General features: G+C 44.7%; 1 protein-coding gene and 1 long non-coding RNA gene across 9 annotated transcripts in view; one reads left to right on the top strand and one right to left on the bottom strand.

Moving 5' to 3' along the window:
- Positions 1 to 25071, top strand: part of LOC139252394 (zinc finger protein 239-like) — a 281958-nt gene that overhangs the window by 102747 nt on the left and 154140 nt on the right. The gene's annotated exons all lie outside the window — the stretch shown is intronic.
- LOC139252408 (uncharacterized) lies at positions 631 to 21120 on the bottom strand. The gene is made up of 4 exons (XR_011591477.1): positions 20941 to 21120; positions 18674 to 18709; positions 7327 to 7378; positions 631 to 1378 (listed from the first exon to the last, which is right to left on the bottom strand). It is a non-coding gene; the product is annotated as an uncharacterized lncRNA (long non-coding RNA).

The raw sequence follows: 25071 nt of genomic DNA, 5'->3' as shown, positions 1-25071 counted from the left end.
CGAGTGTAATGCAGCTAAATTTGCGGATGATACAAAGGTAGGTGGGAAAGCAAGTTGTGTGGAGGATGCAAAGAATCTACAAAGGGATATAGATAGGCTCAGTGAGTGGGCAAAAATCTGGCAGATGGACTGTAATGTGGTAAAATGTCAGGTTACCCCCTTTGGTCGGAAAAAAAAAGGAAATTATTATTTAAATGGGACAATTACAAAATGCGGCAGTAGAGGGATCTGGGGGATCTTGGTGCATGAAACTCAAAACGTTGGCATGCAGGTACAGCAAGTGATCAGGAAGGCAAATGGAATGCTGACCTTTATTGCAAGGGGGATGGAGTATAAAAGTAGGCAAGACCACACCTGGAGTACTGTGCACAGTTTTGGTCCAGCCTTGTCTCCATTCCCGTGCTGAGGGGATTGCTACACCAGACGGGAAGGGCAACATTTGGGGACATTGATTCCCCACCAATTCCCATTCCCATTCTTTCTGGTGGATAATGGAGGGGCCACTGTTTGTAATGTGCAAGTGAGTAAGAATTGCCAGCAAGCTCTTTCAGTAGCAACTTTGACACTATTGTAGATTTTGAACAAAGATCAATTTAGCATTGTAGTAAAAGTTCATAATTTTATTGCAAACTAAATTTCTGTTGAGAGTCGCTGAATTAAGGGGAAAGATAACATACAGCGTTTCTTAAATGGACATTGCAACCCCAAGAACACAATCAGCAATATATCCAGAATATTAAAGTCCAGCCCAGTTATAGGGTTATCATCATCAGAAACAAACCCCAACTGTCAGAATGAACATGATTCAGTCGGGATGTGATTAACAGCAGCAATAACAGCAGATTCCAACCCCTGCAGTCACTTGTGAACTCGTTGGTGTCTCAGCCGGAAGAAGACCAAGTGAATCCCCTCCCACACTCTGAGCAGGTGAACGGCCTCTCCCCAGTGTGATTGTGTCGATGAATTTCCAGCGCAGAGAGTGATCTGAGTACCTTCCTACAGTCACCACATTCTCACGGTTTCTAAATGGTGGGGTTATCCGTGTGACTCTCCATGGTGGGACGATCAGTTGAAGCCTCGTCCACACACACAACATGTTTTTGTGTGATGTTTTTTCAGGCTGTGTAACTGATTAAAGCTCTTTCCATAGGCAGTGCACTGGAACACTCTCACTCGTGTGTGTGTGTGTGTGTATCTCGGTGCTTTTCCAGTTACAGTGACGTTTGAAATCTTTTCCCACAGGCAGAACAAATAAATATTTCTCCTTCCACTTTCAAAGGCCGATGATATTCAGGTCCTGATGAAACGGTTGACTCAGTCAGATCTTGACGTGATGTTTGGTTTGTGTTCCTGTCTGAAAATCTCCTCTTCTAATACTCTGTAAAAGGAACCAACAAAACTCATCACTGTAAGCACAAGAAGAAATTCAGAATAGACAAACTGTAAGGGATAAATTGTAAGAGTTACAAATAAGTGGTCAGAATAATGCTGAAGGTAGTGAACTTGTCTGTATTAGGAGGGTCTGTATAATTGCCTATGTATGTAACACTTGCTTATGTAGGTATAGCACAAATGTATAACGCATTAAACTGAATCCGTAACCTCGAATACTTAAACAGCAAAATCAGCAGTTGTTGATCAGAAGTCTCTGAGGAAGAGATAAGGAAGCCAGTTTAGGCATCTATTATACTGTGGCAAAGTGCAAGTCATGGAACAACACCATAGAAGATGGGAATTGCATTTCCCACTCAGAGACAGTTTGATAAGAGTCGACAAATCAATGTAACGTTGCTGATAGAATTAGACCTAGCGAGGATTTTGTAGGAGGGTGCTCCTCTCCAAAACCTGTATAAATTGTACTTGAAACCTCTTGTATTTCGCAGGTTTTAGGCTGAACCTTCCCGTGCATTACTTGTAATAAAACCGGTAAACCTGAGGTTTCGTTTGTTTACTTCCGTGGTCGTTATACAGTGGGAGCTCGGCGAGGTGTCGATTAACTCTATCAGTTAATCCACCTTGAGGGAAAGAAGCCTCCTTTTACCCCAACTGACGGGCAGGTGTCGATTAACTATATCAGTTAGTCCACCTTCGAAGGAGAGAAGCCTCCTTTGTCCCCCTACATTTGGCGTAGTCGGCAGGATATAGACCCTCCGACCTGGATGATGTGACAGCTGAATGGCAGTGAGTATGATTGTGTATCACCTGCAGCTGTAGCATTGACGGGGAAGGAGGTAATCTGTATAAAGAATTAGAAGGCGTAATCTGTAGAACAAGTTATAGCGAACCACAGAAGGACAAATGGAAAATTAATAAAAGAAAAGAAAAATGGTGGAAAAACACATTGAATTTACAAAGGACAGCGTCTTTTTATCAAAAGATAAAAATACGACCTTGAAAGTTGTTAGAAAGAGAAACAAAGATGTTTAGGAAAATGGACTGGAGGAAGATCATCAAAATACAAAACCTAATTTGAAGAAAGGAGATTTAAATTGGCTGTGAAAAAGATATTGGTTTAAATATAAAAACTTACGAGTTGAATCCGACACAGAAGTTTTGTGCCGAGAAAGAGAAACAAAGATGTTTAACTATGGATTAGAGGAAGGTCATCAAAAAATTATTACGTTCGGATTCAAAAGGAAAAAAAAAATCTAAGTTATGCAAACTCAGCAAAGGAAGGAAAAAACTGGGAATGAGAGAATTCTTAAAAAAGATGGAACCAGCACGGAAGTTTAGATTTTGTGCCGAGAGAAATAAAACACAAGATTTGCTCAGTGAAATGCTGGAATGTACATAACTTGTGTGAAAATTGGATTTCAGTAAACAAAATAGCTATTAAAAATGTATAGTCTCATTTTAAATCAATGAAAAAATCTTTGGTAAGTATTTGAATTGGAAGTTTGGAGAAATTGGAGTTTACTCTAAAATGCTGTCTTTCCCGATGAGATGGTTTTATTATGACAACTTTACGAATGATTTCTGCTGTTTTAACGGATTCCTAATTTCGAAGCAAGTTTTGAAAGCGCAAAGACTTGGGGAAATTTTTTTTGATGATTATGCAAAATCACGTAATGACGTCAGGGCTTCTTACAAACCTGTAAAGGAGTTAACCCTTTCCATTGACAGCTGTTTTATACTGGATATTATTAATTTGGATTTCTTAATAAAAGAAAAACTCATCTGACAGACAGAGGAAATGGTGGTATAGTCAGAATAAAAATAAAACGAAGAAAGCCTATGTAATAATACTCCCCTGCTACAGAGGACAGATAGATACTGAAACAAAACAAATTCAAGAGTTAGAAGCTAAGATCAATAAGCTGGAAGAGATAAAGACAGGACCAGACGGATAGTGCAGTGCACAGCCATTGCACTATCACCTATGGTAATAGAGCCAATGTACCCCACGGTGGGTAAGTGTAGTCCACAAACATAACCTAACAGTAAAGCAGACCGGAGTAAAGTGGCCCCCGGCACATGATAATGGCTATTTATCAGTGGCACCGATATGCACTACCACCATTCCCACCAACGGACATAGAGCAGCTCACATTACCATGCAGGTGGTACCCCTCAGCCCACTGGAGAGACAAATTCTATTGAATAAGTTACCAACCCCTAAAGCAAAATAGTAGCAATACAGAATTCTGACAAAAGATTAGAGTAGAATACAGTGACTCAAAAGGCAGGTGAAAGGGTAGGGGAGGACAGGGAACAAAAGTGGATTGAATACAAAAACCACTCTGGGGCTGATGACCCCAACAAAAATGATGCAGCATTCTTGAAAATGTTTAAAGATGGACTAGGAGAGGCACATCAAAAGATAATTATGTTAGTATTTAAGATAGGAGATGATTACGATGAAACTTTGGAATGGGCAGATCATGAAGAAGAGTTAAAGTCAAAACAAAGGGAGAAGGTAGCAGCAGAGATGAAGGGGGAGGAGACACCCCCCGCGCAGCTCGCCTGATGTTTTAGCTGCAATAAGGGAAGAGGCGCAGGAAGGCGAGGCCCACTCCAGGCAAAGAAGGAAGGGAGCACCCTTTTGCAGTATGTGGATGATATCCTTATTGCCTCCAGCACAGAACAACACCTATTAGCTGCAACTACAATGCTAGGAGCTGTACAGAGTGCAGGATTAAAAATAAATCCTAGGAAGGTGCAGGTGGGAAGGAGTGAAGTAACATATCTAGGATACATAATATCACAAGGGAAGAGACAGATGCCCAAGGACAGAAAGGAAGCAATTCAATCAATGCCCAGGTCAGGAACCGTGAAAGTGGTCAGGCAGGTACTAGGGCTATTCAACTACTGCAGAAAGATCAGGAAATTGTGGTTGTAAGTTTAAAACAAGCTCTCACAGGTGTTCCAGCCTGGGATTACCCGACCAGAATAGACCCTTCCACATCTATACACACCACAGTAAGGATCATTACATGGGGACAGGCACAGGCCAGTGGCATAGTAATGTCGGGACACATACCCAGCATACCTTAGTAGAATTGCTTAACACAGGAAGGCTAAATCTGGTATCCGACACACGAAGGGGCAAGGTGGGAAGCATGCTATTACCCCCAACGGGACGGTAACAATAAAAGACAGCTGTAACAACCCTGCAGGATGGATCATTACGCAGGGGAAGGAGCAGAGGTGTAGCCCGACAGGAGAAGACGAGGGAAGTAGTCAGGCTTGAGGAGGCAGACATGGATCTATATGTAGATGGGTCTCAGCACTATGTGGGACTCCACGTAGTAGATAGCAGCAAACAGGTCAAAAGTGAAGGACGGTTTGAAGGGGGTCAATCAGCTCAAGTGGCTGAATTAGTGGCTCTCACTGAAGCTCTGAGGCTGGCTCGGGGAAACGGAGTAAACATCTATACAGACACTCGATATGCTTTTGGAGTAGTGCATGATTATATGATAGCCTGGAGCAAGCGGGGATACATGATCTCAGGAGGAGGGCCGATTGTTAAACACTTAGTGGAAGCCTCCCTCCTACCCAAAGAGTGTGTGATCAACATCAACAGGGGAACGCATGGGCAGATGAAGCAGTGGCAGAGACAGGTACACTGGCTGGGGAAGCCCAAGTTGGAACATGTACAATCAGGCCTGAGGAAGTAAACATGCTTAAGGCACAGGGAGAAGCCACTCCACAGGAAAAGGAGGGGTGGAAGCAGAGGGGCCCAACAAGAGACTGACGGGATATGGAAGAAATAATGGGAATGTGGTGGCCCCGGAATGCATCCAGGAGAGACTATTAAATTTATACCACAGGTATGTCCATACAGGTAGAACCAACATGATAAGCTCGATGTCCAGATGCCGGTGGTGGAAGGAAATGGGTAGAGAGATAGAGGACCACTGTAGAAGGTGCGTGATATGCACAAAATACAACCCGGGGGGAAAGTAAAGGTCAGAATGGGGCATCAGTCCCGATCGAAAGGACCCTGGGAAAACTTGCAGATAGATTTAACTGGACCGTTACCCAGCAACAAAGGGAAGACATACTGCCTAGAAGTAATAGACCAGTTTACGAAGTGGGTAGAGGCTTTCACCACTAGAAATTGTTCAGCAGGAACCATGGCCAGGATCCTAGCAGAAGAAATAATGCCACTACAGTAGACTTAAATCAAGGTACATACTTCACAGGGAAGATAATGAAACAGGCCTGCGCTTTACTAAGGGTCAGGCAAAAATATCCCATATCAAAGAGACTGGAAAGGGATGGGTAGACAGGATACCCTGAGTACTAATGAAGCTCAAGGCAACCCCTAGTTGGACGACAGGACTGACACCCTTTGAACTAATAGAGACAGGATACGGAAATTTGAAATGGAACTCTGTAAACAGTTACATGATTTAAAGACACAGGCTAGAGATTAGCAAATTAAGAACTTGGAGAACGACACGAAGGAACCAAAGGTCCAGCACCCCAAATAGGCAGTCAGGTGATTACCCCAGAGAGGTCCAGGCTGGCACCCAAATGGACCAGACCCTATCGGGTAATAATGGTAAGTTATGGTAGTTAGAAGGGGCATCGGCAAATGGAAACACTGGACCCAGTTAAAAAAGCATGGTCACTAACTAACCGGTGACGACCAGGAAATATTGTTTTTTTGTTGGACTCTAGTGCTCGTGGAAACAACGTGGGGTAACGCTGCCTCATATCAAGGACAACAGGCTGAGGGACGGCAAGGCCTGTATTACAGGGACTTGGGTGACATTAGTTTAAAAAGAATCAAAAAAAACTGATGGTGACGGATGGACCAACAGTAGACTTAAATAACGGGCATAAAACAACGTAACAAGAAAACGAAACAACATTGGGGATGGGCCAGTAATACGGGACCAATAATTAGTGGGAATAAGACCAGAGTGTGTTTTATAATCAGGAGGGACAGAGATATTGCACCCGGGGGAAGGGGGTGCAGATTTTACTCAACATCTATGAATGGTGGTGGAGGGATATCTCCCGAGATAGACCCACCAACACGGCCCCACCCACTACTTTAGCAACAGTGAGCACTACCAGGGCCCCGACTATCACACCCCCAGTGCCACAAACGTGTCCAACTATGAACACTGGGGCAAAAGGGGGATTGATAAGGCAGACCAAGGCTAAGATACACTTTGGGATACGTGGCGGGAGTTACAACGGTAAACACTGCAGACCTACACACGATAGATAATCGAGTTAACGCTCCAACACACACCTTACAGGGATTGCTGGAAAGGGATGAGGATAATGAAAAGATACAGGCACAACTGGGTAATGGCGCAGAAAGGGAATTATTAAAAGTGGCCCACACATTGTGAGACCACGCCAGAACTATAAATTCGATGAATAGAGCAGAACGGAACTTAAGTAAAACCATACAGACAGAACTAGTATGTACAGCGTATGGAATACAACATAACCTAGAGCAGCTTCAGAATTGAAAGGTGCCGGATTGGATAACACTTGATGTATTTACCAACTGGACATGACTCATGCCTACGAGGTGCGTAGAAACAGTCATGCTTGGGTCCCAAAGGCCTGATGTGTAACCGGACATTTAAATATAATAGATTTTGTATTATCTATACCACAGTATGATTTGACAAAGGGAGGTCCTCTATACCAAACAATGCAGGAGAAATAAGAAATCAAACTTGCGTGCGGTACCATGACAAACCAGAAATGTAACTGAAGAGAACAGGACTAAAAGTCTCAGCATAGATGATTGTTATAAAAATCACCCCCCTAATACAGGATTACTAAATATAAACGGGTTTATTATAACCCCTGAGCTTAAGGAGGAAAGATCGATGGGACGATGATGGACCTTACCTGAACAGGTTATGCGAAGGCCATCGGGCCACAAGGAAAACCGACACTCGAACTGAAAGAAGAACAAACTCGACTGAATTGGACACCATTCAACAACATAGAGGATACCCCAGGCGGGGCAGAAATTCGGCAGAAGAGAGAAGATCCCAAGTGGAGGAAATATAGAAGAAACAGAGGATCGCCCAGGCGGGGCATAATTCGAACACGGAGATAATGTTGGGTAAAAAGGACTTATACACGAACTATGCTGGACTAAATGTAATGGTTGTAGTGCAAGGGAACTCATCTTGTTAGTATTAACCTGTAAAAAGGTGTAACTGACGGAAGAGGCAGGCCTGAGCCCGTACTATAGTTAAAACATTGAATAAAGAGAAATCAAACAGTCCGGCAGAAAGGACTTACTTAGTATAACCTTGATGGGAAAGCCAACAGGTACATCCTGCAGCTCGGGAAGTAGCGCTACCCAAGTGAATGGACAACCCTGAAAGCTCACCCGTGAGGTATTAATTGGGAAATGGCCTATCTTGGGCATATAGCCAAGGGCCATTAGGGGGGGGAATTGTAAGGGATAAATTGTAAGAGTTGCAAATAGGTGGTCAGTATTATGCTGAAGGTAGTGAACTTATCAGTATTAGGAGCGTCTATATAATTGCCTATGTATGTAACACTTACTTATGTAGGTATAGCACAAATGTATAACGCATTAAACTGAATCCATAACCTCTAATACTTAAACAGCAAACTCAGCAGTTGTTGATCAGAAGTCTCTGAGGAAGAGATAAGGAAGCCAGTTTAGGCGTTTATTATACTGTGGCAAAGTGCAAGTCATGGAACAACACCATAGAAGATGGGCAATTGCATATACCACTCACAGTTTGATAAGAGTCGACAAATCAATGTAACTTCGCTGATAGAATTAGACCTATCGAGGATTTTGTCGGAGGGTGCTCCTCTCCAAAACCTGTATAAATTGTACTTGAAACCTCTTGTATTTCGCAGGTTTTAGGCTGAACCTTCCTGTGTGTTGCTCGTAATAAAACCGGTAAACCTGAGGTTTCGTTTGTTTACTTCTGTGGTTTATATACAGTGGGAGCTGGGCGAAGTGTCGATTAACTATATCAGTTAATCCACCCGAGGAAGAGAAGCCTCCTTTTATCCCAACTGATGGGCAGGTGTCAATTAACTATATCAGTTAGTCCACATTGAAGGAGAGAAGCCTCCTTTGTATCCCTACACAAACCTAGTTTCCATGGAACATTCTTTCCTCTCTTGTTCTTACAAAGCTGTAGATCCCTGTCCCACACATTGTCCCTCCTGCTGTGCTGAAATCCAAACCCATCGCACGTCTCTAGACTGTTTCTCCTCCCAGTTTTCACCACCAATTCTGGCTGGGTTCAGTTCTACATTCACTGGTTCCCCTCCCTCTCCTCCCCTGAAGGTGCTGACTCTGGCTGGGTTCAGTTCTGCACTCACTGGTTCCCCTCCCTCTACTCCCCTGAATAAGCTGGATCTGGCTGAGTTCAAGTCCGCACTCACTGGTTCCTTTCCCCTCTCCTCCCCTGTAGGTGCTGACTCTGGCTGGATTCAGTTCTACACTCACTGGTTCCCCTCTCTCTCCCTCCCCTGATCATGCTGACTTTTGCTGGGTTTAATTCTACAATCATTGGTTTCCTCTCCCTCTCCTCCTCTGAAGTACTAGCTATCTTCGATCTGGTCCTGTGTAATGAGACAGGATTAATAAACAATCTCCTAGTAAGGATCCCCTTGGAATGAGTGAGCAAAGCATGATTGAATTTCAAATTCAGATGGAGAGCGAGAAAGTTGGATCTCAAACCAGCGTACGAAGCTTAAATAAAGGAGATTACAAAGGTATGAGGGCAGAGTTGGCTAAAGTGGACTGGGAAAATAGATTAAAGTGTAAGACGGTTGATGAACAGTGGTGTACATTTAAGGAAATATTTCACAACTCTCAAGAAAAATATATTCCAGTGAGGAGGAAAGGGTGTAAAAGAAAAGATAGCCATCCGTGGCTAACTAAAGAAATAAAGGATGGTATCCAATTAAAAACAAGGGCATACAAAGTGGCCCAAACTACTGGGAGGACAGAAGATTGGGAAGCTTTTAAAAGAATGACAAAAAATGATTAAAAAAGGGAAGATATGTTATGAAAGTAAACTAGCACGAAATAGAAAAACAGATAGCAAGAGTTTCTACAGGTATATAAAAAGGAAAAAAGAGTGGCTAAAGTAAATGTTGGTCCATTAGAGGATGAAACCAGGGAATCAGTGATGGGGAACATGGAGATGAACAAATATTTTGCATCAGTCTTTACGGTAGACGACTAAAACGATCCCAACAGTGGATAGTCAAGGGGCTATAGGGGGGGAAGGAACATACCACAATCACAATCACTCACTGGTTCCCCTCCCTCTCCTCCCCTGAAGGAACAGTGTGGATGGAGCTTTACTCTGTATCTAACCCATGCTGCACCTGCCCTGGGAGTGTTTGATGGGACAGTGTAGATGGAGCTTTACTTTGTATCGAGCTCTTGCTGTATCTGCATGGGAATGTTCGAATGGACAGTGCAGAGGGAACTTTCCTCTGTATTTATCCTCTGCTGTACCTGCCCTGGGAGTGTTTGGTGGGACAGTGTAGAGAGCGCTTTGCTCGGTATCTAACCCGTGCTGTACCTGTCCTGGGAATGCTTGCGAGGACAATGTAGAGGAATCTTTGCTTTGTATTTAACGTGAGCTGTCCCATCCTGGGAGTGTTTAATGGGACAGTAGATGGAGCTTTACTTTGTATCTAACTCTTGCTATATCTGCCTGGGAATGTTGGATAGGATAGAGCAGAGGGAGCTTTACTCCATATGTAATCCATGTAGGACCGGCCCATGAAATGTTTCATGGGACAGTGCAGAAGGAACTTTACTCTTTACCTAACCAATGCTGTACCTGCACTGGGAATAGTTGAAGGGCCAGGGTAGAGGGACCTTTATGCCATATCTGTACCTAAACCATGCTGTATTTGCCCTGGGAGTGTTTGATGGTAATTGCAGAGCAAGCTTTGCTCTATATCTAAACTGTGCTGCACCGACCCATGGAGTAATTGATGGGAAGGTATAAAGGGAGCTTTACTCTGTATCTAACCCTTGCTGTACCTGCCCTGGAAGTGCCTAATGAGTGAGTGTAGAACATAAGCACAAACAAACATAAGAAATAGGAGCAGAAATAGGCCATATGGCCCATTGAGCCCTGCTCCGCCACCCAACATGATCATGGCTGATCCGATCATGGACTCGGGTCCACTTCCCTGCCCACTCCCATAACCCTTTATTCCCTTATCGGTTAAGAAACTGTCTATCTCTGTCTTAAATTTATTCAGTGACCCAGCTTCCACAGCTCTCTGAGGCAGCAAATGCCACAGGTTTAGAAACATAGAAAATAGGTGCAGGAGTAGGCCATTCAGCCCTTCTAGCCTGCACCGCCATTCAATGAGTTCATGGCTGAACATGAAACTTCAGTACCCCCTTCCTGCTTTCTCGCCATAACCCTTGATCACCCTAGTAGTAAGGACTTCATCTAACTCCCTTTTGAATATATTTAGTGAATTGGCCTCAACTACTTTCTGTGGTAGAGAATTCCACAGGTTCACCACTCTCTGGGTGAAGAAGTTTCTCCTCATCTCGGTCCTAAATGGCTTACCCCTTATCCTCAGACTGTGACCCCTGGTTCTGGACTTCCCCAACATTGGGAACATTCTTCCTGCATCTAACCTGTCTAAACCCGTCAGAATTTTAAACGTTTCCATGAGGTCCCCTCTCATTCTTCTGAACTCCAGTGAATACAAGCCCAGTTGATCCAGTCTTTCTTGATAGGTCAGTCCCACCATCCCGGGAATCAGTCTGGTGAATCTTTGCTGCACACCCTCAATAGCAAGAATGTCCTTCCTCAAGTTAGGAGACCAAAACTGTAAACAATACTCCAGGTGTGGCCTCACCAAGGCCCTGTACAACTGTAGCAACACCTCCCCTCGCTATGAAGGCCAACATGCCATTTGCTTTCTTAACCGCCTGCTGTACCTGCATGCCAACCTTCAATGACTGATGTACCATGACACCCAGGTCTTGTTGCACCTTCCCTTTTCCTAATCTGTCACCATTCAGATCATATTCTGCCTTCCTGTTTTTACCACCAAAGTGGATAACCTCACATTTATCCACATTATACTTCATCTGCCATGCATTTGCCCATTCACCTAACCTATCCAAGTCACTCTGCAGCCTCATAGCATCCTCCTTGCAGCTCACACTGCCACCCAACTTAGTGTCATCTGCAAATTTGGAGATACTGCATTTAATCCCCTCGTCTAAATCATTAATGTACAATGTAAACAGCTGGGGCCCCAGCACAGAACCTTGCGGCACCCCACTAGTCACTGCCTGCCATTCTGAAAAGTACCCGTTTACTCCTACTCTTTGCTTCCTGTCTGACAACCAGTTCTCAATCCACGTCAGCACACCACCCCCAATCCCATGTGCTTTAACTTTGCACATTAATCTCTTGTGTGGGACCTTGTCGAAAGCCTTCTGAAAGTCCAAATATACCACATCAACTGGTTCTCCTTTGTCCACTTTACTGGAAACATCCTCAAAAAATTCCAGAAGATTTGTCAAGCATGATTTCCCTTTCACAAATCCATGCTGACTTGGACCTATCATGTCACCATTTTCCAAATGCGCTGCTATGACATCCTTAATAATTGATTCCATCATTTTACCCACTACTGAGGTTAGGCTGACCGGTCTATAATTCCGTTTTCTCTCCCCCTCCTTTTTTACCCTCCACTCGATAGGAACTGATCCAGAGTCAATGGAATGTTGGAAAATGACTGTCAATGCATCCGCTATTTCCAAGGCTACCTCCTTAAGTACTCTGGGATGCAGTCCATCAGGATCTGGGGATTTATCGGCCTTCAATCCCATCAATTTCCCCAACACAATTTCCCGACTAATAAAGATTTCCCTCAGTTCCCCCTCCTTACTAGACCCTCTGACCCCTTTTATATCCGGAAGGTTGTTTGTGTCCTCCTTAGTGAATACCGAATCAAAGTACTTGTTCAATTGGTCTGCCATTTCTTTGTTCCCCGTTATGACTTCCCTTGATTCTGACTGCAGGGGACCTAAGTTTGTCTTTACTAACCTTTTTCTCTTTACATACCTATAGAAACTTTTGCAATCCGCCTTAATGTTCCCTGCAAGCTTCTTCTCGTACTCCATTTTCCCTGCCCTAATCAAACCCTTTGTCCTCCTCTGCTGAATTCTAAATTTCTCCCAGTCCCCAGGTTCGCTACTATTTCTGGCCAATTTGTATGCCATTTCCTAGGCTTTAATACTATCCCTGATTTCCCTAGATAGCCACGGTTGAGCCACCTTCCCTTTTTTATTTTTACGCCAGACAGGAATGTACAATTGTTGTAATTCATCCATGCGGTCTCTAAATATCTGCCATTGCCCATCCACAGTCAACCCCCCAAGTATCATTCGCCAATCTATCCTAGCCAATTCATGCCTCATACCTTCAAAGTTACCCTTCTTTAAGTTCTGGACCATGGTCTCTGAATTAACTGTTTCATTCTCCATCCTAATGCAGAATTCCACCATATTATGGTCACTCTTCCCCAAGGGGCCTCGCACAATGAGATTGCTAATTAATCCTCTCTCATTACACAACACCCAGTCTAAGATGGCCTCCCCCCTAGTTGGTTCCTCGACATATTGGTCCAGAAAACCATCCCTTATGCACTCCAGGAAATCCTCCTCCACCGTATTGCTTCCAGTTTGGCTAGCCCAATCTATGTGGATATTAAAGTTACCCATTATAACTGCTGCACCTTTATTGCATGCACCCCTAATTTCCTGTTTGATGCCCTCCCTCAGAAGAAATTCCTCCTCAGCTAAGATTATGCCCCCTTGTTCTCCTCTCCCCCATCAGTGGAAGCAGCCTCTCTGCATCCACTTTGTCAAGCCCCCTCATAATTATATGTTTCGATAAAATCACCTCTTATTCTTCTGAATTCCAATGAGTAGAGGCCCAACCTACTCAACCTTTCCTCATAAGTCAACCCCCTCATCTCTGGAATCAATCTAGTGAACCTTCTCTGAACTGCCTCCAAAGCAATTATATCCTTTCATAAATATGGAAACCAAAACTGTGTGCAGTATTCTAGGTGTGGCCTCACCAATACCCTGTATAACTGTAACAAGACTTCCCTGCTTTTATACTCCACCCCTTTGCAATAAAGGCCAATATTCCATTGGCCTTCCTGATCACTTACTGTACCTGCATAATAACCTTTTGTGTTTCATGCACCAGGACCCCCAGTAGGTAACCTTTATCATTGTTGTTGCCAAATTAAGTTAATCCAAGGGTTAAGTCATGGCAGGAGAGCTCGGACACGTATCATGCTCCTCCTGTGCTGTGTGGGAACTCAGGGACGCTTCCAGTGTCCCTGACGACTACATGTGCGGGAAGTGTGTCCTGCTGTAGCTCATGATAGACCGCATTGCATCACTGGAGCTGCGGGTGGATTCACTCTGGAGCATGCGCAATGCTGAGGATGTTGTGAATAGCACGTTTAGTGAGTTGGTCTTACACAGACAGATAGTGAATGGATGACTAACAGGAAGAACAGTGGAAGGAAGGTAGTGCAGAGGTCCCCTGCGGTCATCCCCATCCAAAACAGATACACCGCTTTGGATATTGTTGGGGGCGGGGCGGGGGGATGACTCATCAGGGCAGGGCAGCAGCAGCCAAGTCCATGGCACCATGGGTGGCTCTGCTGCACAGGAGGGCAGGAAAAAGTGTGGGATTCTATTGTAAGGGGAATAGATAGACGTTTCTGCAGCCACAATCGAGACTCCAGGATGGTATGTTGCCTCCCTGGTGCAAGGTTCAAGGATGTCTCAGAGCAGTTGCAGGACATTTTGCACCAGTTGTCGTGGTGCATATAGGTACCAACGATAGGTAAAAAACAGGATGAGGTCCTACAAGCTGAATTTAGGGAGCTAGGAGTTCAATTAAAAAGTAGGACCTCAAAAGTTAGTAATCTCAGGATTGCTCCCAGTGCCATGCGCTAGTCAGAGTAGGAATCGCAGGACAGCTCAGATGAATAAGTGGCTTGAGCAGTGGTGCAGAAGGGAGGGATTCAAATTCCTGGGACATTGGAACCAGTTCTGGGGGAGGTGGGACCAGTACAAACCGTACGGTCTGCACCTGGGCAGGACCGAAACCAATGTACTAGGGGAGTGTTTGCTACTGCTGTTGGGGAAGGGTTAAACTAATATGGCAGGAGGATGGGAACCTATGCAGGGAGACAGAGGGAAGTAAAATGGGGGCAGAAGCAAAATATAGAATGAAGAAATGTAAAAGTGGAGGGAAGAGAAACCCAAGGCAAAAATCAAAAAGGGCCGCATTGCAGCAAAATTCTAAAAGGGCAAAGTGTGTTAAAAAGACAAAGCTGAAGGCTCTGTGCCTCAATGCGAGGAGTATTCGTAATAAAGTGGACGAATTAACTGCACAGGCAGCAATTAATGAATATGATATAACTGGCACCACGGACACATGGCTCCAGGGTGACCAAGGCTGGGAACTCAACATCCAGGGGTATTCAACATTCAGGAAGGATAAACAGAAAGGAAAAGGAAGTGGGGTAGCGTTGCTGGTTAAAGAGGAAATTAACGCAATAGTAAGGAAGGACATTAGCTTGGATGATGTGGAATCGGTATGGGTGGAGTTGCGGAATACCAAAGGGCAGAAAACATTAGTGGGAGTTGTGTACAGACCACCAAACAGTAGTAGTGAGGTTGGGTACAGCATCAAACAAGAAATTAGGGATGCATGCAATAAAGGTACAGCAGTCATCATGGGCGACTTGAATCTACATTTAGATTGGGCTAACCAAACTGGTAGCAATACAGTGGAGGAGGATTTCCTTTAGTGTATTACGGATGGTTTTCTGGACCAATATGTCGAGGAACCAACTAGAGAGCTGGCCATCCTAGACTGGGTGATGTGTAATGAGAAAGGACTAATTAGCAATCTTGTTGTGCGAGGCCCCTTGGGGAAGAGTGATCATAATATGGTAGAATTCTTTATTAAGAGGAGAGTGACACAGTTAATTCAGAGACTAGGGTCCTGAACGTAAGGAAAGGTAACTTCGATGGTATGAGACGTTAATTGGCTAGAATAGACTGCAAATGATACTTAAAGGGTTGACGATGAATCGGCAATGGAAAACATTTAAAGATCACATGGATGAACTTCAACAATTGTACATCCCTGTCTGGAGTAAAAATAAAATGGGGAAGGTGGTTGAGCAAGGGAAATTAAGGATAGTGTTAAATCCAAGGAAGAGGCATATAAATTGGCCAGAAAAAGCAGTAAGGCTGAGGACTGGGAGAAATTTAGAATTCAGCAGAGGAAGACAAAGGGTTTAATTCGGAGGGGGAAAATAGAGCATGAGAGGAAGCTTGCCGGGAACATAAAAACTGACTGCAAAAGCTTCCATAGATTTGTGAAGAGGAAAAGGTTAGTGAAGACAAACTAGCAGTCAGATTCAGGCAAATCTATAATGGGGAACAAAGAAATGGCAGACCAGTTGAACAAATATTTTGGTTCTGTCTTCACAAAGACACAAATAACCTTCCGGAAGTACTAGGGGACCGACGGTCTAGTGAGAAGGAGGAACCGATAGATATCCTTATTAGATGGGAAATTATGTGAGGGAAATTGATGGGATTGAAGGCCAATAAATCCCCAGGGCCTGATAGTCTGCAGCCGAGAGTACTTAAGGAAGTGGTCCTAGAAATAGTGGATGCATTGGTGATCATTTTCCAACAGTCTATTTACTCTGGATCAGTTCCTATGGACTGGAGGTAGCTAATGGAACACCACTTTTAAAAAAAGGAGGGAGAGAGAAAACATGCAATGATAGACCGGTTAGCCTGACATCAGTAGTGGGAAAAATGTTGGAATCAATTATTAAAGATGAAATAACAGCGCATTTGGAAAACAGTGACAGGATCGGTCCAAGTCAACATGGATTTATGAAAGAGAAATCATGCTTGACAAATCTTCTAGAATTTTTTTTGAGGATGTAACTAGTAGAGTGGACAAGGGAGAACCAGTGGATGTGGTGTATTTGGACTTTCAAAAGGCTTTTTACAAGGTCCCACACAAGAGATTGGTGTGCAAAATTAAAGCACATGGTCTTGGAGGTAATGTACTGACTTGGATAGAGAACTGGTTGGCAGACAGGAAGCAGAGTCGGGATAAACAGGTCCTTTTCAGAATGGCAGGCAGTGACTCGTGGGGTGCCGCAGGGCTCAGTGCTGGGACCCCAGCTATTTACAATATAGATGAATGATTTGGATGAAGGAATTGAGTGTTAAATCTTCAAGTTTGCAGATGACACTAAACTGGGTGGCGGTGTGAGCTGTGAGGAGGACGTTAAGAGGCTGCAAGGTGACTTCGACAGGTTAGGTGAGTGGGCAAATGCATGGCAGATGCAGTATAATGTGGATAAATGTGAGGTTATCCACTTTGGTGGAAAAAAAACAAAAGGCAGAATATTATCTGTATGGCGGCAGATTAGGAAAAGGGGAGGTGCAACGAGACCTGGGTGTCATAGTATATCAGTCACTGAAAGTTGGCATGCAGGTACAGCAGGCGGTGAAGAAGGCAAATGGAATGTTGGCCTTCATAGCTAGGGGATTTGGGTATAAGAGCAGGGAAGTCTTACTGCAGTTGTACAGGGCCTTGGTGAGGCCTCACTTGGAATATTGTGTTCAGTTTTGGTCTCCCAATCTGAGGAAGGATGTTCTTGCTATTGAGGGAGTGCAGCAAAGGTTCACCAGACTGATTCCCGGGATGGCAGGACTGACATATGAGGAGAGACTGGATCAACTGGGCCTTTATTCACTGAAGTTTAGAAGGATGAGAGGGGATCTCATAGAAATATATAAAATTCTGACGGGACTGGACAGGTTAGAGGCAGGAAGAATGTTCCCGATGTTGGAGAAGTCCAGAACCAGGGGACACAGTCTAAGGATAAGGGGTAAGCCATTTTGGACTGAGATGAGGAGAAACTTCTTCACTCAGAGAGTTGTTAACCTGTGGAATTCTCTACTGCAGAGAGTTGTTGATGCCAGTTCATTGGATATATTCAAGAGGGAGTTCGATATGGCCCTTACAGCTAAAGGGATCAAGGGGTATGGAGAGAAAGCAGGAAAGGGGTACTGAAGTGAATGATCAGCCATGATCTTAATGAATGGTGGTGCAGGCTCGAAGTGCCGAATGGCCTACTCCTGCACCTATTTTCTATGTTTCTGTCCTCCCACTATTTTCAGCCACTTTATATGCCGTTGTTTTTAATTGGATACCATCCTTTATTTCTTTAGTTAGCCACAGATGGCTATCTTTCCTTTTACACCCTTTCCTCCTCACTGGTATATATTTTTCTTGAGAGTTATGAAATATTTCCTTAAATGTACGCCACTGTTCATCAACCGTCCTACACTTTATCTATTTTCCTAGTCCACTTTAGTCAACTCTGGCCTCATACCTGTGTAGTCTCCTTTATTTAAGCTTGGTACGCTGCTTTGAGATCCAACATTCGCGCCCTCCATCTGAATTTGAAATTCAACCATGCTATGATCACTTATTCCAAGGGGATCCTTTACTAGGAGATTGTTTATTAATCCTGTCTCATTACACAGGATCAGATCTAAGATAGCCTGCCCCCTGGTTGGTTCTGTTACATACTGCTCAAGGAACCCATCCCTTATGCACTCTACGAACTCTTCCTCAAGGCTACCCTGATCAATTTGATTTGTCCAATCAATATGGAGGTTAAAATCACCCATAATTATTGCTGTTCCCTTTTTACAAGCCCCCACTATTTCCTGGTTTATACTCCGACCAACAGAGTTGCCACTGTTAGGGGGCCGATAGACTACGCCCACCAGTGACCTTTCCCCTGGTTATGCCTCATCTCCACCCAAACTGTTTCAACATCCTGATCATTTGAACCAATATCATTTCTCACTATTGCATTGATTCCATCTTTTATCAACAGAGCTACCCCACCTCCTTTTCCTTTCTGTCTGTCCTTCCGAATTGTCAAGTACTCCTGAATGTTTAATTCCCAGTCCAGGTCACCTTGCAACCACATTTGTGTTATAGCTACCAGATCATACCCATTTGTAACTATTTGTGCCAACAGCTCATCTAATTTGTTATGAATGCTGCGTGCATTCAGATAGAGTTTTTAAAATGTGTTTTCTTACCATTTTCTCTTGCTATGGCACCTCGGGCATACTCTCCTGAAATAGACAGAAACACAAATGTTAATACACAGCAGACCACTGGCAGTGCTCTAACAGACTTTGCAGCACGACAGAGCCCGAGAGTCAATAGTAAAGTGTGGAGCAACTCGCTGATCTGGGAAGCTAATGATTAAAGGCGAGTGGATAGTATTGGACTAATTGAGTCAGAGTTTAGTGAAGTGGATGAGTTGGTACTCAATATTGCGGGTGAGTCACTGGCGAGCTGTGACGGGGATTTTTGCAACAGGTAAAGGGTCAGCAAGAAACAGAAATAAGTGCTGGAGGAAACCGAGCACATAATATAACGGAGGATGCACTGACAGCAGGAAGAACACTTGTAAAGACACTGAGAAAGCAAGAACGATGTGCTGATATAGGATCATAGGAACATGAGTAGGCCATTCAGACCCTTGAGACTGTCGAACCAGTCAATTAGATCAAGGACTAACTCCGAATGCAGAAGACCAAGTCATAGAGGAAGAAGTAGTTCAGAAGCCTGAGAACACGGTTAGGACAAAGCTGCAGTTGGTGAGGTGTAGGTGGCGAGTGGTGATGAGTGTGGTAATGATGATGAGTTGGTTACCCAGGGATAGGTCTGTGCACATTGAAGATAAATGACAAAAGATACTGGAGATGCAGGAGGGGCTAAATGACAATGTAAGAAATCCTGTAAGGGCTCGGAACCCTCCCAAGCAAGGATGGCCGAGAAAATCAAGGCAATTCCCTGTGTTATACTTCCTGATCTGGGTGACAAAGATGTTTGCAAAACAAGTCGCAAATATGAATAACTGCCAGTCAACTTGCGGCTAAAATAATACTGGGACGTTGAAAAGTAAATGGCGTTGTTCTTGTGACAAAAAATGGGAGAGAGATGAGCAAATAAAAACAATGGAACTGGTCAGGAACATTGAAGTAGCTGCAAGAAGCATTTACATTGGAGGAGGGAGAAGGCCAGGAGGAAAGGTGATCCACATGACATTGATTACAGAGTGGAATCTAGACAGCAGGTGGGTGATATACAAGAACCAGGTAACATTAACAAGGGTAAACTAGGGGCCAAAAGATGGAACATCTACAGTAAGCTGTATAGACGTGAATGCTGAATGCATTCGGGATCAGCAATTCCAAAACACGAGGCTACTGCAGCACTCGGGAACTCCAGTGTTGTGGGAATATTATAAACATGGCTGACTGCAGAGGATGGTGCACAGGGACAGGAGGAGCCTGTTCCACCATTCAGTTAGATCTGTATCTCAACTGCATTTACCCACTTCTGCCCTTACCCTTTGATGCCCTTAACCAACAACAATCTACCCATCTCAGTCTGGAAAATGGTGAATTGTTTGATCCTCGCATTCAGTCTTTTGAGGGAGAGAGTTCCAGATTTCCACAACTCCGTGAATGAATAATTTTTGTAAAAGTATTCAGGCACAGCAGAGTGGACAGCAGGGATGTGATGTGGGCCTGGATGTCAAAGACACCGAGGAGATTAAAGCTGTTGATCCTGTGAAAGAGCTGTCCAATTTATTCCCACACCCAATCCTTTCCCCATAACCCTGCAAATTAGTTCTCTCCAGCTACATGTCCCATTGCCCTTTGAACGTCCCGATGGAATCTGCTTCCACCACCCTTTCAGGTTCCAAATCTGAAAACATATCTCCACATTTCCCTCTAGTTCTCTTGCCAATTATTTTAGCTCTGTGACCTCGGGCTACAGATCCGGTTACCAGAAAAAACAGTTTCTCCCGTTTGCTCAATCAAACCCCCTCAGAATTTTGAATACCTCCATTAGGTGTCCCTTTGACCTTTGCTGCTCCAAGGAGAACAATCCCAGCTTCTGCTATCTCTCCACTTTACTGAAGTCCCTCATTCCTACTCTCATCCTAATAAACCTCCTCCTTACTCTCTCCAAGACCTTGACATCCTTCCTCAAGTCTGGTTCCCAGAATTCTACACAAAACTCCAGCTGCAGCCTAACCAGTGATGTGTAAAGGTTCAGCATGACTTCCTTGTATTGAATTCAATGCCCCCGTTTACAAAGCCAAGTATCCCACAAGCTTTCTTGACTGTCTGATCAACTTGCCCTACAACCCTCAATATGTGAACATGCACCCCAGTTCGTTCTGTTCTTGCACATCTTTCAAAATAGCACCATTTAGATTATACTGCCTCTCCATGTTGTTTGTCCCAAAGTACATTACTTCACACTCAGCCGCATTAAACTGTACCTGCCATGTGTCTGCCCATTTCTCCAGTCCGTCCATGTCCTCCTGAAGTCTGCTACTATCCTGCTCACTATTCACTACATTGCCAAGTTTTGTATCATCTGCAAATTTCAAAATTATACTTTCTATCCCCAAGTTCAGGTTATTTATCTACAACAAGGAAAGCTTATCATGAATGGTCTCAGATTTCTCACAGATGTGTCTCCATTCTGAGTAAAATATCATTCTTTTCCTTAGAGTTCTTTGACCAAGTTCTGTTCCTTTTCATCCAAAATATTGCGCAATGTAAAAATTTCAGAGTCAATGAGGTTCTGCGATTGATTCGACTGTTCCTGTGAAGACAAAAAAAGTTCGTTAAAGAAGGAAACAAAACTATCGCAGGTCACCAGCACATTGATTACAATGCTTAATAACCACCAAGCCACGCTGCTGAAAATGCACAGGGAAAGAGTTCTGTTAGCCAGGCATGGGGTGCATAACACGCTACCCGTACAGGCACAGCCCACATCGGCCTGCTGAGAATTCACCTTCACTTTGGAGATGATCTCTTGCTGCTTAAACTCAAAATCATGAGATTTCCTTCTGCCTCAGAGAATGTAGGATTGAGTTCATTTTCACCTGCAATTTAAATTAAATGAGGTCTGAAGTTAATTGGCAAAAAATCCAGGGGGGAAATGAGGGGAAACATTTTTACGCAGCGAGTTATGGTGATCTGGAGGGCCCTGCCTGAAAGGGCAGTGGAAGCAGATTCAATAGTAACTTTCAAAAGGGAATTGGATAAATAGTTGACTAGGAGACATTCACACGGCTCTGGGGAAAGAGCAGAGGAGTGAGACTAATGGGACAGCTCTTTCAAAGAGCCAACACAGGCACAATGGGCCGAATGGCCTTCTCCAGTGCTGTGTGTTTCTATAATTCTAGGTGCTGACAGCAGAGTCGGGGCTCTGTTAAAATTAGAAAGATTAAATGTGAATTTTAAAATAAATTCTTAGCTGGACCAACTATTTTAACTTCACTTCATAATGGTTGCAGCTGATGCAAAGCTGAAGTGGAGTCAAACTCTCTCCTGGCCCACGGTCAATGGAAACTATTGATCTTCAGAGTTTCTCTGCACATCTTCCCTCGCCATCAATCTCAAACTGCTTTGCATCAACACAGAGTATGTGGCATGACTGTCCCAATCACACTGAGCTGGGACATATTGAGTTAAGACAGGCAGAATCAGCTGAACTATGAACAGAAGTACTGAGCTTTCTATACTTCAACAACATTAGATTCACAGTAAGATTGCTGCCCTCCTCCAGCTCACAAGATATCCTGAAATTTAAATAAAATGCAAAGTCAGGTAACACCAAGTTTCCTATTGGGAAGTTCACCTCAGTGTCCTGGGTCAATATTTATCCTTCAACCAACATCACTAAAACAGACGAGTTGGTTATTGTCACATTGCTGTTCATGGAATCTTGCTGTGCGCAAATTGGCTGCTGCGTTTCCTACTTTACAATACTGACTACGTTTCAAAAGTACTTCATTGGCTGTAACGCACTTAGGGATGTCCTGAGCTTGTGAAAAACGCGATTTAGTCTTTCTTTCTACAGGATTAACACACACCATTATTGCAGCATGACATGTCCTCTGCTAGAAACTGTTAGACACAAGTCAGCGAGTGTGTGACTGAGATAGTCCTGATACAGCATCATTTCCTGTCGTTGCTGATTCCATCATTTCTTACCCATACTCCAGCTATGAGCAGATTCTTCACACCACGAGTCTAATTTAAGCACACACAAAAACAGAAGATCCCATGCACAGATCATCTTCAACCCATGACTAAGATTACCCACCATTATATTATGGGGATTATTTGCATCCTTCCTCCGCCTCACCATTCCCCCTCCTCATCCCATCCCCCTTCCTCTCCGCATCCACCTTCCTCTTCCCCCCCCTCTCTCTCCCCCTCCCCATCCCATCCCCCTTCCTCTCCCCCCCCCTCCCCAATGCACATTGGGCCCATACTCTCTGGAATTAAGAAGAGAGGTGATCTCATTGAGACACAAGATTCTGAGGGGGACTGACAGGGTAGATGCTGAGAGGTTGTTTCCCATCTCTGGAGAGTCTAGAACTAGGGGACATAGTCTCAGGATAATAGGTCGGCCATTTAAGACCGAGATGAGGAGGAATTTCTTCACTGAGCGGGATGTGAATCTTTGGAATTCTCTAACCTAAAAGGCTATGGATGCTGAATCTCTGAATATATTTAAGGCTGAGATCGATAGATTTTTGGACTCTGGGGGAAATTAAGGGATATGGGGATTTGGCGGGAAAGTAGAGTTAAGGTCGAAGATTAACCATGATCTTATTGAACGAGGGAGCAGGCCCGAATGGTAAAGGGGGAGGGAGGGGTGACAAGGATGACAATAAAGAACCGAGTTTCCCCTTAATTGCATCTATGCTATTCGCCTCAACAACTCCATGCGGCAGCAAATTCCACATTCTCAACACTCTCTGGGTAAAGAAGTCATCCTCTTAAAACTGTGCCTTCATATAGTGACAGGAGGGAGATAATTGCACCAAGACCTGCCCCCAACTCCTCCGGTCTATTTTTCTGTATTACCAATTTGGGTTTTTTTAAGACTCAGAAGGTTATAGGTTTAAGTCCTGCTCCAGAACCTGGAGCACAAAATCTAGGCTGACACACCAATGCAGTGTGAGGGAGCGCTGCACTGTCGGAGGTGCCGTCTACCCCCTCAGGTGGATGTAAAAGATCTCACGGCACTATTTTGAAGAGCAGGGGAAGTTATCCACAATGTCCCTGGCCAATATTTATCCCTCAACCAACATCAACAAAAACATATTATTTGGTCGCTAACACATTGCTGCTGGTGGGAGCTTGCCGTGTGCAGATTGACGGCCACGTTTCCGACATTACAACCACAAGTACACTTCAAAAGTAGTTCCAGATCACAACAACTCGCTGTGTTTAAAAAACAAAGTTTCATTTCACCCCGCTTCTTAAATCGGTGTCAACACTGAGCCACGTGAGGAGATATTAAGACAGGTGACCAAAAGCTGGTAAAAGAGGGAGGTTTTAAGGAGCGCTTTAAAGGAGAGGGGTAGAGAGGCGGAGAGGTTTAGGGAGAGAATCCAGAGCTCAGGGCCCAGGCAGCTGAAGGCACGGCTGCGGTTTGTGAATTTAAAAATGATCCGCTATATGGTGCCCACTCCAAATAACAGACTTGGCAGGTCCGGAATTAGGTGCATTACCTTCCAATAGATGAAACATTTGATCTGTGCCCTCTGCAGCACATCCTGTACCCAGCAGCCAGGCCTGTGGCTCACTCACTGGGCAGCAGACCCTGTCATTGCAAACACTGTTTCAATGTGTTTCCCCTCTGTAACAATCCACAACAACATTCAACACATTATATATAGTACAGACTGGAGCAAACACATCCCCCTCCTCCTCAATCCCCCCTCCCCTCATCCCAGCCCTCAGCCGCTCCCACCGGCTCCAACTCACCGACACAAGGACCCAGCGCCGCGTCACTGGCGCCCGGCCCAAACACACTGCCCGAGCTCCGAGTCCCACTGAAGCCCGGGCCCGCCTCCCTCACTCTGAGTGACAGGCGCTCCGGCCAATCCGCTTCCCCGGGGACATCCCCGCCCCGGGAACCCGCCTCCCTCACTCTGAGTGACAGGCACTCCGGCAAATCCGCTTCCCCCGGGAGATCCTCACTGGGCCGCCCCTGGCCAATCGGTGCCGCCGGGAGGCGGGGTTTGCGGCCATGATTTGGGTTGAGCGAGGCTCGCGCTCGGAGCTTGGCGGTTGGGTTGAAATATTTGAATGTTTAACGGGCGGTGACCTTTGCCCCTGTGTTCCACTCCAGGACATTGTGACGTATTTACTGAGGCGGCCGAGAGCTCGGGCCTTGCACTAAACATCCGTAAGACAAAGGTCCTCCAGCAGCCTGTCCCCGCCGCACAGCACTGCCCCCCAGTCAGCAAGGTCCACGGCGCGGCCCTGGACACCGGGGACCATTCCCCAAACCTCGGGAGTCTCTTATCAACAAGGGCAGGCATTGACCACCAGATCCAACACCGCCTCCAGTGCGCCAGTGCAGCCTTCGGCCGCCT

This window comes from Pristiophorus japonicus, unplaced genomic scaffold (genome assembly GCF_044704955.1).
Source record: "Pristiophorus japonicus isolate sPriJap1 unplaced genomic scaffold, sPriJap1.hap1 HAP1_SCAFFOLD_464, whole genome shotgun sequence".
NCBI lineage: Eukaryota > Metazoa > Chordata > Chondrichthyes > Pristiophoridae > Pristiophorus > Pristiophorus japonicus.
Note: the sequence above shows the minus strand (reverse complement) of the source record. Positions and strands in the feature narration are given on the sequence as shown.